The 15620-nt window shown below is 42.3% G+C and overlaps 1 protein-coding gene across 1 annotated transcript in view; it reads right to left on the reverse strand.

Annotated features, from left to right (window-relative positions):
• KCNJ6 (potassium inwardly rectifying channel subfamily J member 6) overlaps positions 1-15620 on the reverse strand; it is a 258998-nt gene that overhangs the window by 188002 nt on the left and 55376 nt on the right. The window lies entirely within an intron of this gene.

The raw sequence follows: 15620 nt of genomic DNA on the forward strand, positions 1-15620 counted from the left end.
GGACTTGCAACTATTTTTATTCAGATGTGTTAGATATCCTAGTCCTGGAGAAATCAAATACTGTCTGTATCAGCATTTTTCTCCTCCCTGTAGTTAGATTGAAACTTCTGACACCAATGGGGGAGGGGCTCTTAAAAACCCTAAATTTAGCTCTCTCAGTTTGACTCATCTATATCATAACTTATGGTAAAAATCATGGCATCTGTTTCTGTGTAAGTGGTTCAGTCATTCTTTGGGATGTCTTTAAACTCCTTGTGTCCTTCCTTCATTATCAGAGTTGAGGGTTGCAACCACGTGGCACGTATAGCCAATAAAGCATTAACATTCCACTCTCGGTCTTGGGCAAATTCTCTTCCTTTTCTAAAGCAAAGATTTTTCCTCCAAAGTAAATCTGATGTTTACCGGATTTACAATATTGGAGAGAGGTTTAGAATTACAGCATATTAAACATGGAAGAGATTCTTTTAGAGATTGTCAGGTCCGACCCTTTGGTGATACGGTCCAGGAAATTGGAACCCCTGCCCAGAGAGGAATTTCCACCATGCTGGGTTCTTCCCCTTGTCAACAACCTCACTCCCCTGGAAATCTTCAAGGCCACCACCCACGGGCATATTGAGACAAGATTCCTCACATAGCAATCCTAGTGTCATGTCAGAAATTCCCAGATTTGCCTGTATTCCACAACAATATCCCTGATTCCACAAATGGCTGATGACTTCCTAACTTATATACCCAGCTCTGACCTCTCCATTGAACTTCTGCTGTGCACTGGATGGCCCCACCCAGATGTTCAACGGATGCTCCAAACTAACATGCTCAAAGCTACTCTGTCCCTCACAGACTTCCACCAGCCCTTATACCCGGGCTTCTTTCTCCATTCTCTGTCTTCAGTTTATAGGATCACCACCCACATTGTGCCTAAGCCAGAAGTCTGAGAACACGTCTCCCTCTCTTTCTTCCTCACTCGCATTAAATCTTACCCCCCTTAGCTGTTGTCTCTGAAAGGGGCTATTAATGTTGCTTCCACTTGCCTCTGTACCTGCCACCCATCACACCTGCAACACTGAGGGTTTATCCTGAAACAGCTCTGGTTATCTATCTAAAATGCAGACTGACCCAGGCACCCACAGGTTGAAATCTTTCAGTCCTTGTCCATCAAGTAAGTATACAATCCTTGTCTTTTAGCCAGGGCCACGTGGCTGGATGGTTCTGTCTTCCACACTCACAGTCTAGTTACAGCTACCTTCCTTCCGTGGCAATCACTGTTCCCTGTGCCTGGACACTCCAATTTCCTTTTCCTCCTTGCGCTCCCAAATTTATCCTTAAGAACTCCTCTGGACATAAAGCAAGCTTTGCAATTTTCCCCTACTCTTCTATGTTTCCTGAGTTTTATTTCTGCATATCTTCATGCTCAAATGCATCCTTGTATCACATTGCATCATTTGTTATGGGGGTAAGCGATTCCAGGGCCTTTGGGAAAGTCAAGTCCTGCCTCCCAGTAGCCTCATCTGGAGGCTCCCACCAGTGCCACCATTACAGCTGGGAGGCACTGCATAGTAGACCAGAAGTCTCTGCTCCTGAAAAGCCCTGTGGTCCTGAGCAAGTCATTTTACTTTTTAGGCTAGTTTCCTGGATTTTCTCTTTCTGACCTGGTCTGCTATATGCTAAGGTGTTCCCAAGACTAGTCAGTCATATGAAGAAGATGTCTGTAAATACTTACGAGTATTGGTGATATTTTAAGATGAAAAAAATCCCAGATGTGTTCACTTCAAGAATTTTCCTTAAGAAATATCTTTCCTCTGGTAGGCAAGAGTTTTTATAGTTGGGATAATCAACAAATTTACCCCTTGTAAAGTTAAAAGAAAACGAGAAATACAGGAATCTTACTATTCTGAAGCAAAGAGCTTACTGTGGCCTGAAAATTTATTGTTCTTGTTTACTTTGTCTGTCCTGTTTATTGTGTCTGAGACAGTGCAAGTGAGTGGGAAGTATAGAGGATGTGGAGTCTAGGAAAGAGCCTAGGTCTAGAAAGGTGTTTGACTTGATTTTGCCATTTCTTAGCCAGTTACTGTGACCCTCAGGGAGCTTCAGTTTGCTCATCTGTAAAGTGGGATATGTAGTGTCTGTGTTTCCTCATTCACAGGCTTGTTGTGAGTAACAAATGAGAAAATGTGTGTTAATCCACTCAAGGGTTATATGCCTGTGTGTGAGTGTCTGTGTGTGGACTGAAGGTTATAGCCTGTTCTTGCTATTAACATGAATAGTGACCTTTGGCATGTGTGCCAAAAATAACAGAGGAATTTTCCCTGAAGCTAAGAAGTCATAAGGCTGCCTGCCTCCCAGGGACTACTCATCATGTCAACGGCTTGTGGCCACACACCTCACGTCTCTATTTCCAGAACCCTCCACCAGAATACAAGGTTCCTCTTAGAAGAGCTGAAATCTCTTGCTCTAGGAGCCACTCCGCTTACAATTGTGTGGTCATACATTTAATGGAATAACAGAAACATTTAAAGTTTGCAGGAATCATGATAACATGTTTGAGCAAAACGTGCCCACAGACAGTTGAAGAAATTCTATGTGTGTTGTTAAAATCATACCAAACTCCTCAGGTAGAATATAGACCCTCAGAGACAGTGGGTATTTCATTTTCTTATTGTTTGACTGTGTTCTTTCTACACCTGGGGATGTAAATAAAAGCTCAACAGTTTGCTTGGTATATGTGTTTGTGTGTTTGTGAGAAAGAGAGAGATATTTATACCCGCACTTCTGTTTCAGCTAAGAAGTGTGTGGCTTTCTACTGGGACCATGCCAGAGATATACTTCTCTCTGTCTGAAATGACAGAGAGGTTTTTAATGAGGGCAATTATAACTGAGTCTGATTGTAGCTCAAAGCTAGGGCTAAGAAGTGTGTGTGTGTGTGTGTGTGTGTGTGTGTGTGTGTGTGTGTTTATAGGGCTGTGGAGAGAGGCAGAGAGAGAGTCATGAATGCAAAGCTTTTGGAGAAGGTGGAGGGGGTGCTCTTCTGCCTATGCTAAGGGCTCCCTTGCACAGAGGGCAGGGGATGGCAGGGCTGAGTGAGGTCTGCGTGTTAGCAGCATTACTGCCTTGCTTTTTGTTACCCAGGGCTTTTATGGATGATGGGAAAACTCATCATAGTTGATATATTTCAAACCAGTCATATTTACATCTAGGATATTTTTATCTCTCTAAAATATGTCCTTATATTCGTCAGAAAACTGTGATTTTTTTCAAGTTACAACTGTTTAAAGGAACATTTATATCAAGTGGGAAATGGTAATGCTGTTTTATGAACTTGTATCCTCAACTGGACCTCACCTCCCAGTTAAAGCTGAGGCCCTCCAATCTCCCACCCCATTCTTAGAGTTCTCTATAAACATGCCAGCTGTGGTCTCTAACTTCAACATTCCTCCTCCTCTTTCCTGACATGATGCCATTGCAGGTCACCCGAGGACTGATTTAAAAGGAAAATGCCACATCCTCAAATAGCCAATCAGATGAGTGTTCTTATAAATGGTACTGTATATATTGCCTTGAGTTGCTGCTGAAAAATAAAGGGCAGAGGATTTAAGAACCACACATTAGCTTTTTGTCAGCATGCAAATATGGTTCGGGGCAATAAAAATAGTAATCCCTAACATTTTTTCCCATTTAGTATATAGCCTGGCACCATGGTTAAGTGCATTACTGGACTATCTATTTCATTTAATTCTCACAGTGGCCCTATGAAATAGGTACTGTCATCCTCAATTTGCTGGTAGAGAGATTGAGGCACAAAGAGGTTGAACAAATTGCCCTAGGCCATACAGCTGGGAGAGGAGCAGAGTGGAGTGTCAAGCCCAAGAAGTCTTCCTCTAGTACCTGTGTTTTTCACTATGGGGTCGCCTGCAATCCTAAGAACTAATGATGGGCTGGAAACGAAGGCTGCTAGAGCAGAAGGCAGTGTGGTAAGGATGCAGGTCCAAGATCCTTCTTAGACTCACCCATTGCTTAAACATTTACTGAGTTACGCAAGGTGGGAACTAAATATAACAAGAGGGAGACACAGATAAGGAAGGCTCTATACATGCTTCCAGGGCGCTTCCAGCGTAGCAGGGAGATTAGATGTACACATACATAGCTGTAATACATGGTATTGAGGGGAAGCTACTAAGAGAGTTCCACAGGACATCAAAGGGAAGAGGGCAGAGGAAGAGAAGGGAGAGAGATGGGGGAGGGAACAGAGTGGGGAGAGAAGGAAAGAGAGAGAACAGAGAAAGAGACAGGAGCAAAGGAAGTCCTAACTCACAGAACCAGAACATGCTTACAGAGGAAGAGCTTCAATGTGTCAAGAAGTAAGAAGAACAATGAGGGGAAGGGAAATGCAAGGCAGAGTATTTTAGGTGGAGAAACAGCATGAGTAAATGTGGGGAAACTTGGTGCCTGAGGAACGGCAGGTAGCAGGTGGACTGCGGCCAAGTATGAGAAGTGTGGTAGGGGGTTGATTTTGAAAATTAAGGTGTACACTGTGGAGGCCCATGATGCCAGGTGCCATGGTGCGAGGCTGAGTCGCTCAGGAGGGAGGTTGTGACTGCGGCTGGGGTGGTGTTTGAAGCTGTGGGAGGAGGATGGGGGCCAAGGTCTGAACCTGTAGGAACACCTTGGGGAAGCAGTGCATACTCTCTCCTGGAAGTCAAGGCACAGAGGGGTTTGAAGAATTAAGAACTCACCCGTCAGAGTGTGATACAATTTCATGTAGAAAGTTAGTATTTATCCTTGATTTACTCAGTGGAAGGCTCCTACAGTAATCTAAAGTTTTCATGGTTTGGGGTAAAAAATCTAGAGAGGACTGTTTGAAGGAGGGCCATGCAGGATGCCCTTGATGATATAGCCTCCTTTGCAAAAGGTGGGGAGCCCCCTGCCTCACTCAGACACCCTTTCTAAGATCTGTATAGGTCACCCATGCTGGGTTCCTTATGATGACATCACTGGCCATGTTGACCAGACTAGGGAGGGCCCTAATGCACTAAAGTATTAGGATGTCTTACATAAATGAATTAAATCAAATTCAAGGTTGTGCTTATACTAAATTACTTCAACTCACCTGTGCTTTCAGTATGAGCTCTTAGGTGGGAAGAAGGGGTTTGGAGCACCTCCCTTGATGCCTTCTTGGAAGTATGTTGAGCACATGAACTTCTCTTACCAAGAGGAACGGGTTGAGGGGCTAACAATTGGAAAACTGCTGGACTGTATGGCTGAAGAACTCCCCCAACCTCACCTCTGCGTGTGTCCTCCCCTGCTTGAAATTCTGTGGGCTAACCTCTAGATTCCCAACACCAACATCCCGGCAACATTTCATGAATGCCCAGTGTGGTTGGTTTCTTTGAATAGGATGAGTGACTCATTCCTCCTTTCCTAGAGCTCCTGGAAATATCATAAAATGTAGGACAAGCATTATCACCAAAGTCATATCAAGAAGTTTATTTTAAAGAAGATACTGAGCCAGGCTGCAGAAGGGCATGGAGGATTTCTAGGCAGCTGAAGTAGGCAAAGCCTATTCACCACCAGCTGACTTGTTCCTAGGCAGGCACTCCTGCTCCCAAGACACATCTGCCCTGGGTTTGGCCCCAGCCTCCCCAGGACTCAACTGCAAAGTGCTGAATCTTGGAAGCAGCAGGGATTCCTCTGTTCGTCTCATGTCACTCAATCTGTTGCTTCCCTTCTGGCCCAGCAGCTCTTTTTGTGTCCAGGGCTATCTTGCAGGAATCCTAAACCTCACAATGGCCAATGTCTCTCTCACCTACCTTCATCTGAGGCACAAGGTTTGCTAAACCCTCTCTGTTCACCAGAAAGGGAGCAGATACCATATTGTTTCCTTTCTTTTCCCTTTACTCTTCTGGTTTGTCCATGATCCAAGTTCTGGGCATGCTAAGTCTCCAATAGCTGCTCTGCACTCCCAGCTCTGCTTCATTCTATAGTAAGTTAGGATCTCGGCTTCAATACCTGACTTCCACCTACCTCTCCAGGCCCATTTCCCACCCCATCTCACTTCTAAACTATGCTCCAGCCAAATGAGCCTCTTTAGGTACATATTGTGTTCCCTCATCCCTCTTCCTGCTTTCTCTGCCTACAAAGTTAACTCCTACTTGTCTTAGTGGACTCAGTTCAGATTTTTTTGACATTGTCTTGACATGGTCTCTGGCTCTCCCTTCCCTAGTGACCACGCTTTGTACCCCAGCATCTGTGCATACTTTGGTCATAAGACTTCTCATTTCTGGAGCCATGACTGCCAAAACAGAACATGTCAGAGGCAACAGTCATGACTTCAGGAACAGCAAGAAACTGAAAAAGGATTGGTCCCTTTGTTTCCAAAGAAGAAAAAACAAAATACCCAGAGAAAACTAAAGTATGAGTAGGATGAATAGGGTTTCCTTGAGTAGTCATGAGTTTCTGGACATGGATTGCTGACTGATCATTTATACAGAGCATTTCAGAAGGATTTCTGCTCCAGAAAGTGGTGAAATAGAAGGACCTATAAGAGCCCTTCTAAAATTGTTTCAGAGATGTGGTCATTATTCAAGGATAAAAAACAAACAAACTATGATTCTTTCTATTTTTGTTTGTATGAAGTAATTTCATTTATTTGATCAGATAGGGGTGGAAGAGGTAGTGGTAGAGGTGAAGTAGAAGTATGGTTGGGACAGGCCAGTGAAATACTAGTAACTGGTTAGCTACATATAAGGGATATTTAGAAAATAATCACTTGACCCTGCAGGTTGACCTTGTCTTAAGGAGTCATTCAAGTCAAATGGTGGGACTGACATGGTCACTAGAATACCTTATGTTTGTCTAATGATGCAACGTTGTATTAAAGAGCCTATGTGCAAAGGTACTGTGGCTGGCTCTTGGTTATTCAGAGAAAGCAATTGCTCAGTGCCCAAGACTTTCTTGACTTTTAATGTCTTCCTATAGTTTTCACTGGCAAGAATGAGCCAACTTCCTCCTCTGGGGCTGTGCTATACTATGCTGCATGAGACCATTTGTTATTTTTCCCCTCGAGAACTGGCTGGATTGTAATGAAATTTAATCATTTAATCATTCATTCATTCATGGCTCAACCTTGTGAGGCTATGAAAATGCAGAGATTTGGGGAGGGTTATGATCATGTTTTTTGATAGGAGATTAATCCAATTGTGTAATTTAAGACTAAGCTGCCCAATATTGGATAAAACCCATGTGGCGATCCCCCAATCATATGGCTCCTTGCCAGGCCAGGCCCCTCTTGGGCACTGTCAGCATCCAGGGAAGTGGTGTGGATGCTTGTTCTCTCAACTGTTTTGTAGTGAAGCCAAAAGGGCAACTGAGAATCCCAGTTACTGGAATCACTCAGGAAGTCAGCCTGTTACTTATGCACCTGAGAAAGAGTGTAGGGGACATAGGATTTGATTCTTCAATCTATTATCTGTGTCAATAGTTATAAAAGATACTAAGTCAGAGGAATATTTTTAAAATGTTACTTTGCAAAATTCAATTTCCTAACCAAATGTGACATTTACTGGGCTGGAGAATGAGGAACATTTATTGATAGACATCATATCATTTTCTTGTGCTCCTTGCCACATATTTTCAGCTTGAACTTCTGTTTGGGCAGAGAAGGGAAAAGAGAGAAAGTGACTCTTTATTAGGTACCTTGAAACTGATTCTCAGCAGCACAGATCTCTGAGAAGAAAAGAAAATAAGAAAACACCATTCCAATCTTCTTTTTTGTTGTTCTTTTGTTTTTTCTTTCTTTCTATTTACAATTATTTTCCTGACTTGAGCTTCTGGGAAGATGGAGTAGATGTAGTTTTCCCTATGCTTCTCACTAAATACAACTAAAAATCCTTGAACATTACATTGTATATTTTATAACAAACATAAGAACTCAAAAAGGTGGAGAGAAGGAAGACCAGCCAGAGATCTTGGGGTGTTAGGAAAAAAACGCTGTTGAGTTTCCTGGTTTTTGTTTTGTTTTGTTTTGTTTTGTTTTTGCTTCTTATATGTCAGAGTGGATACTGAAGAAACCAGCAACTCGAAAATGTCAATGGGTAACAGACAAAAATGTCCCAAAGGAAGTCTAACATCTCTAGTGAAAGGACCAGGAAAGAGGTAGGCTAGAAAAAAACTTTAAGACCTTAACTGTTCTATTACAGCCAAACTCCAGAGAAAAAATTGCAACCCCTGTCCCTGCCCCTGTCTCCCACCCTAAGAGTAAAGGATGAGTGGGGAGGCTACACTTTCACCCTCACCAGGCTGTAACAAGGCATCCCAAACTGCCTGCCACTGTGGTGTCAGAGAAGATGGAGCAAGAAGCCCAGATTTTCATCCTTGCTGAGGGGTGATGGGTCCCCCAGAGACTACATGGGAAGTCTGGTCTTAACTTCAAATTCAGCAGTAATGAGGCAGCTTCCCCATTCCCACTGAGGTAGCATTAAAAGAATCCTATTGTAGAGTCCGGACTTCCATTAGCACTCAGCAATAACAATGCAACTCCTTCAAAGTATGGTGGAGACCATATGGAAGCATAATGAGCTGCCTTTCTTATTCCAGCCTGGGTGGTATCATTGGAAGTCCAATGGGAAGCCTGAACTCTCATTCCAACCCACTAGTAACAAGGATCCCCCCCTACCCTGTCAGTGGAGACTGACATCCCAATAAGCAATTATGAGGTGGTGTCAGAGGTCTTGCACCTGTCATAATACAAGTTTTAAATAAGATTCATAGTCTTATAACATAACACCCAAATGTCTAGGTTTCAATTAAAAAAAATCACTTGTCACAGAATCAAAAAGAGATCAAACTGAATGAGAAAAGACAAACACTGATTTTGGAATTATCTGGGAAGGATTTTAAAGCAGCCATCACTAAAAAGTCTCAGCAAAGAAATAGCATGCATCCGCAAAAAAAATTTTAGAAGGTATAGAGAAGAACCAAATGGAAATTTTAGAACTAATAATTTAATAACTGAAATGAAAAACTCAATGAGTAGGCTTGGCAGCTCAGTGGAGGGGACAGAGGAAAGAAACGGTGAACTTGAAGATGAAATAATAGAACCAATCCAATCTGAACCATAGAGAAAAATAAGCTGAAAAAAATGAGCAGAGCCTTAGGAACATGTGGGTCTATAACAAAATATGTAATATTCATGTCATAGACTATCAGGAAGAAAGAAGAATGAGGGTGGGACTGAAAAAGTATTCAAGGGGATAATGGCTGAAATCTTCCCCAATTTTACCAAAAAGAAAATAACCTACAGATTCAAAAAGCTGAGTGAATCCCCTGTAGGATAAATCCAAAGACACATCATAATCAGACTTCTGAGAACTAGAGAAAATCTTGAGAGCATCCAGAGACATGAAACATTACCTCTAGGGAAAAAAGAATTCAAATGACAGTGGGTTTCCTATTTGAAACCATGGAGGCCAGAAGGTAGTAACAATTTTTTTTTAAAAATTTATTGAAAGAAAAGAGCCATCAACCTAGAATCCTATACCATCAAAAATATCTTTCATTAATTAAGGGGAAATCAAGGTATTCTCTGATGAAGGAAAAGATAGAACTTATCAATAGCAGAACGACCCTAAAGTAATGGTGAAAGGAACTTATCTAAACAAAAAGGAAATAATAAAATAAGGATTTTGGAACATCATAAAGGGAGAAAGTATATGGGAAGAGCAAACACATAGGTAAATACAGTAGATTTTCCTTTTCCTCTTGAGTTTTCCAAATTATATTGATGGTTGAAACAAAAATTATAGCATAGTGCAATGTGATTCTCAATGTATATAGAGGAAATATTTGAGAATTATAAAGTGGGGAGTATAAATGGTCACAAAGGGAAGTAAGGTTTCTACACTTTCCTGGAACTGGCAAATGTTGGCCCTAGTAGATAAGTGATGTGTGTGTAATTAATGCTTAGAACAACCACTGAAAAAGCTAAACAAAGAGATACACTAAAAACCACTATAGATAAATCAAAGTTGAATTCTAAAAAATATTCGAGTAAGCTGCAGAAATTCAAGTAAAAGTAAACAGAGAATCAAAAAACAGAGAACAAACAGAAAACAAAGAATAAAATTGAAGACTTAAGCCTTAACATACTAATAATTACACTAAATGTAAATGGTCTAAATGCACAAATTAAAAGAGTTTGTAAAGAGCAAACCCCACAACTATATGCTGTCTAAAAGAAACTCACTTCAAAGATGATGGTATTGTCACTAGTAGACCTATACTAAACGAATGGTTAAAGGAAGCAATCTAAACGAAAAAGAAATGAAAAAGAATTTTTGAATACCATAAGGGGGAAAAACATGGAAATGGAAGGTATATAGGTAAATACAATAGGCTTCATATTTCCTATTATGGTATAGGTAGGTTGAAAATGAAAGGATGGAAAAAGATTTACAACACAAACATTAATCAAAAGAAAGCAGGTGCAGCTATATATACAGTGGACTTCAGAACAAAGGAAATACCAGGGATGGAGAGAAACATTACATAGTGGTAAGGGATCAACCAATTAAGAATACATAGCAATCCTAAATGTATATGGCACCAAACAACAGAAATGCAAAATATGTGGCACAAAAACTGATAGAACTGAAAGGATAAATAAACAAACCCACAAACAGAATTGAAAACTTCCACACCCCTCTCTTAACAGTTGCTAAAACAACTCACAAGAAAATCAGTGAGGCTATAGAGGAATTCAAACGCACCATCAACCAATAGGATTGGTCAACATGCATAGAAAACTCCACCCAATGACAGCAGAATACACATTCTTTTTGGTGCCCACAGAATATACACCAAGATAAACCATATCCTAGCCAAAACACAAACCTCAACAAACTTAAAAGAATTGAAATCACACAGATTATGTTCTCTTACCACAATGGAATCAAACTAAAAAGAAAAAAATCTTATTTTTCTGTTTCTTTTTTTTAAATCCTTTTAATCTTTTCCTCTTTTTCTACTTTGTGCCACCCCCTTTCCTACTTAGCCACTCTGGTCTGCCCTCATTCTAAGTGTTGCAGGGAGGATGCAGTTTTGGAGTGGTTTTCATACCCCAGGGCTTTAAAGGAAAGAAAGGAATGGATTATTCATTCTGGTAAGCCTTTCTATTAGAACCCTCTCTCTCCTTCCTCTTGTAAAATTGGGATGATCCTCACCTTGTTCTGTTCAGACTATCCCTGGGACCTTCCTATATAAAACCAGGGGAGAGAGGAGGATGGTTGAGATTCTGAGTTTGTGTCGGTATAAAATGAGCTTGCATCATTTGTGCAGTTTAAGTGGTTTTGTGACAAAAAAAAATTAAATAGAGCAGAAAAAAATAGCTTTCCTTATGCCTTATGAGACCTAAAAATTCAACCATAAACGTCCAATTCAAAAGGCAGAAACCGAGAGTGACTGCATCTGCTGGGGACCCTCTTTCCCTGTGGACCATTTATTGCATAACCATGTGCTATGTTCATATGGCTCTCTCATGCTGCTGAGCCATGAAACCCAGTTCTGCTCAAACATAGTGAATCTTTCTCAAAACCATGTATTCCCAATAATGAGCTGCTCACTCACAAGTCAGTGGTTCCTAATTGTTTGACATTTAGCCAGAGGGAAGGAAAAATGACTCCTACCATCACCAGTTACAAGGTAGGCTATTGGCCAAGCATGGCCAGGAGCCTTGGTCTCTGACAGGCAGCCCCTGTTCAGGCTCCCTGTCCCAGAGGACAGCAGAAGGCAAGGGGGAGGGAGTGGAGGTTGGATTCAGGGAACTCAAGGCAAAAATTCTTTCCTAAGGCTGGATCCTCCCTGGGACTGGGCGCTGGGGCAGATGGTGTTTGCTTTTTACATCAATCAGTGAGCCATGGCCAGAAGCTTGGGTGGTGGGGGTGTCCAGACATCATTTTTTGAAGTTCTTCAGAATCCTTGCATTTTAAAATCACATAATTCTGCTTTTAAATATCACAGAGGCAATTCTATACAATGTTGTGGCATTCCCTGGGCCATATTCCCTAGTGTGAGGGTGGGGACAAAATTACTCTGCTTAAGGCAGCAACCGGCTTAAACATTTTTATTTCTTACTTGTGGCCTGAACTCTTTCTTCTGGAGATGCTCTCATCTTTCTTGCCCTCTCCCTACTCCCTGCTTTTACTTTCTCAACTCAGGATGATTTTGTGCTTCTGGAAGCCAGATTCTCTCTTCCTGGTCTCTATTTCTACCTAGATGAGCAAGTCAGTCTGTGCACCAGGCAAAGAGAGTCCTTGTTCTCAGGAGATACATGCTCAGTTATTTAGGGGTGAAGTACCCTGACATCTACACCTAATTCTCAAATGGTTCAAAAGAGAGAGACTACACAAATAAGGCAAATGTTAATAGTTGAGGAATCTAGGTGACGAGTACAAGCATGGATGCTGCATTAGTCTTGTGACTTTTCTATTGATTTGAAATTTTCAAAATTAAAAAAAAATGTGAAAAACCAGCACGGTGAGGATAAGCCACCTCTCTTCAGCTTTACATCTCAACAGTAGTCTCTGCACTGGGGGAGGTATATGGCTAGGGTGCTGACATGGATAAATACAATGGTTACTTGATTTCTTTCCATTCTGAGATCCTCTTACATGGTTCATCAGTCAATATTCTGGATAGAAGTAGCATCGGGTGGCACCTTAAATGCTTCCCTAAATGTGCTTTAAATATATATTGCCTGTGGGCTCTTCTTAAGCCCAGAGATGCCTATGCTCCATTGAAGATGTACTAAATTGAAATCTCTGGGGGTAGAAGCAAAGACTAGGTATTTATTTAAATCATTTTCTGTGGAGATAACTAATTTTAAGATGGTGAGAAAAGGGCTTCTCCACCTCCTCTAGAAAATAGTAAAGAGATCAAGAAACAGAAAAAGGAATCATTATTGTGGGGTTGAGACAGGTGACGCACCCCCCTTGGTACCAAGGCGCCGTTGCCTGCAGCACCGAGGGGCTGGCTCCAGCCCGTTCCCCTGACCCCGTGGGTCATACTTCTGTCGAAGCTCCCCAGCAAGATGGTTTGGGGTTCTGGTCCTTCTCTTTCCCAGCTTCCCTCGTTTTATTTATGTTTCTGTTTACAAATTGGAGTGGGGTCCTCCACGGGGCCAGGGCAGCGCTCCCCAACCCCTGGGTGTCACCAGGAGAGGGTTTTGGCTCGAGCCCGTCTGCAGAGTTGGCCTCGACCTTCCCTCACCCCACCAAGGACCACACTGTGAAGTGATAACTGCCTTGAATCCCTTGCTGTTTTATTTATTAAACTTGATTTGAAGTCCAAAAAAAAAAAAAAAAAAAGGAATCATTATTTTTGATGAAACCAGGAAATGTCTATAGGGATATGCACCATATACAGCAGAAATTGGGCCAGGATGAAGATGGTCAGTGAGGAAGGAGGACTGACGTTGGAGATCTATGGTATAGCTGGCACAGCATTTCTCATAATTCACTCCTCCATTCTCTGGTTTCCTTGATCTTCTCTCTGCATACCAAACTCATTACCTCCTGGGGCCATTGCACTTGTCAGGGAAGCTCTTCCTTTGTGTCCCTGCATGTCTCTCTCCATCACCTCCTCCAAGTCTTTCCTGACACCTGACCCAGTGCAGAGATCTTCTCTAACCCCATCATTTTCTGGTCTTCTTTTCTGCTTTATTTATCTTGGAAACTTTCATCTTCACTATGGAGGAGAACGGAAAATGTAATTTGGGGTCAAACTGCCCGGGTTTAAATCTCAACTCCACCACTAAGCTGTGTGATGCTGTGCAGGTTCTTCACCTCCCTCTGCCTGCTTCACTTTTCTCAGCTGTAAAATGGGGGGTGATATGACACCCAGCCTATGGGAACATCGTGAGAAATGAAAAGCATTTAGAAGGCTGACAGGCAGAAGATGAGGATGACATAGATTTTGTTACTATTATAAAATTGGGGGATGCCTGGGTGGTTCAGTAAGTTAAGCGTCTGCCTTCTGCTCAGGTCATGATCCCAAGGTCTTAGGATCGAGTACTGCATTGGGCTCCTTGCTGGGCGAGGAACCTGCTTTTCCTTCTGCCTGCCACTCCTTCTGCTTGTGCTCTGTCTGTCTGTCTCTCTCTCTGTCTTAAATAAAGATAAAATCTTAAAAAAAAGAAGGAAAAAAGAAAGAAAAAAATTGGTATTTATTTACTCATTGTTTCCTGACTCTCCGCCTGGGACTGGCACTCTGGTGTTTTAGTTTGCTAGGGTTGTGGTGACAAAGCACCACAGACTGAGTGGCCTTAAGCAACAGTAACTTATTCCCTCAGAGTCCTGGAGGCTAGAAGTGTCAAGATCAAGGTGTTGGCAGGGTTGGTTTCCTCTGAGGCCTCCCTCCTTGGCTTGCAGATAGCTGTCTTCTCCCTGTGTCTTCAGCTGATCTTCCCTCTGTGCCCGTCTGTGTCCCAATTTCCTCTTGTTATAAGGACACCAGTCACATTGGAGTAGGGCCCACCCCAATGACTTCATTTTAACCTAACTTCCTCTGTGAAGGCCCTATCTCCAAACATTGTCCTATCTTGAGGTACTGGGGGTTTGGACTTCAGCATATTAATTTTGGGGGGGACAAAATTCAGCCCATAACATCTGCAAGACAAGATTATGTTCTAGTGAACTCCATATCACAGCAGCTAGAAGTGTGGTTAGCACACTTCAGTGTCTTAATAACTGTCTCTTGAAACGATGGGAGTGCCTCCTACCCCCTCACTCTTACTACACCCAGTGTATTCAGTTTCTCACTAACTACCTCTTGAAAGCATGACAGTACCTCCTACCCATCCTTGCTCCATCCTGTATCCACGAAGTACAGAGCAGCTGAGCACTGGGGAGAGGAGGCATTTGAGGAACGTGCGGAGTCCTTGAGAAGTACCAAATGGGGGAATACTTTGCACCTTTGTATTCATCCCCCTTCACAGTCCAGAGGCAAGTAGGGGGCCACCAGCTTCACTGAGGAGCTGATGTTGGACTCTGGTGACCCAGGGACTGGAAAGGAAAGGGAGGCAGAATTCCCAGAGCTTTTGGTAGCAGGGCTGCAGGAAGGACCTGGTATCTAGCTCAGATCTAACACTAAAGGGGATGGTGGTGTTAAGTAGCTGAAACTGTAGAGAAAATTATGACCTCTCTTCCCACTCTAGTTTAAGCTAAAAATCATGAAAAGCTGAGACAGCATCTGTCAGCTTGGGGGACCCTGCTTTGCTCTGGGCACTAACCTGGTAAATTCTGACTTTGCTGTAGAGACAAGTGATTACTAGGTGTGGCTTGTCACAGAAATGTGAAGAAATTGGGTTTCCTCCTCTTAAATTTTTGCAGTCTGGTAGGCTGACTTAGCTGAGCATATTTTGTTGGTTTTGTGAAAGAGTATAATGCCTTAAAAAGGTTAAGTTGCTGAGTCATCCCTCCAGATAGCCCCAGGGTTTAATTGGAAAGAGCTAAGGTGGATGTCTGGACTGGCATGTGACATCATGTGTTGCCACAGTAAAAAGAAGCAGAGTTGAGTCAAGGACAAAGGGGTCAGATTTACACAATAACCACAGCTGGGGGATTTTCTAGGAG

Source organism: Phoca vitulina, unplaced genomic scaffold, assembly GCF_004348235.1.
Source record: "Phoca vitulina isolate PV1807 unplaced genomic scaffold, GSC_HSeal_1.0 scaffold68, whole genome shotgun sequence".
NCBI lineage: Eukaryota > Metazoa > Chordata > Mammalia > Carnivora > Phocidae > Phoca > Phoca vitulina.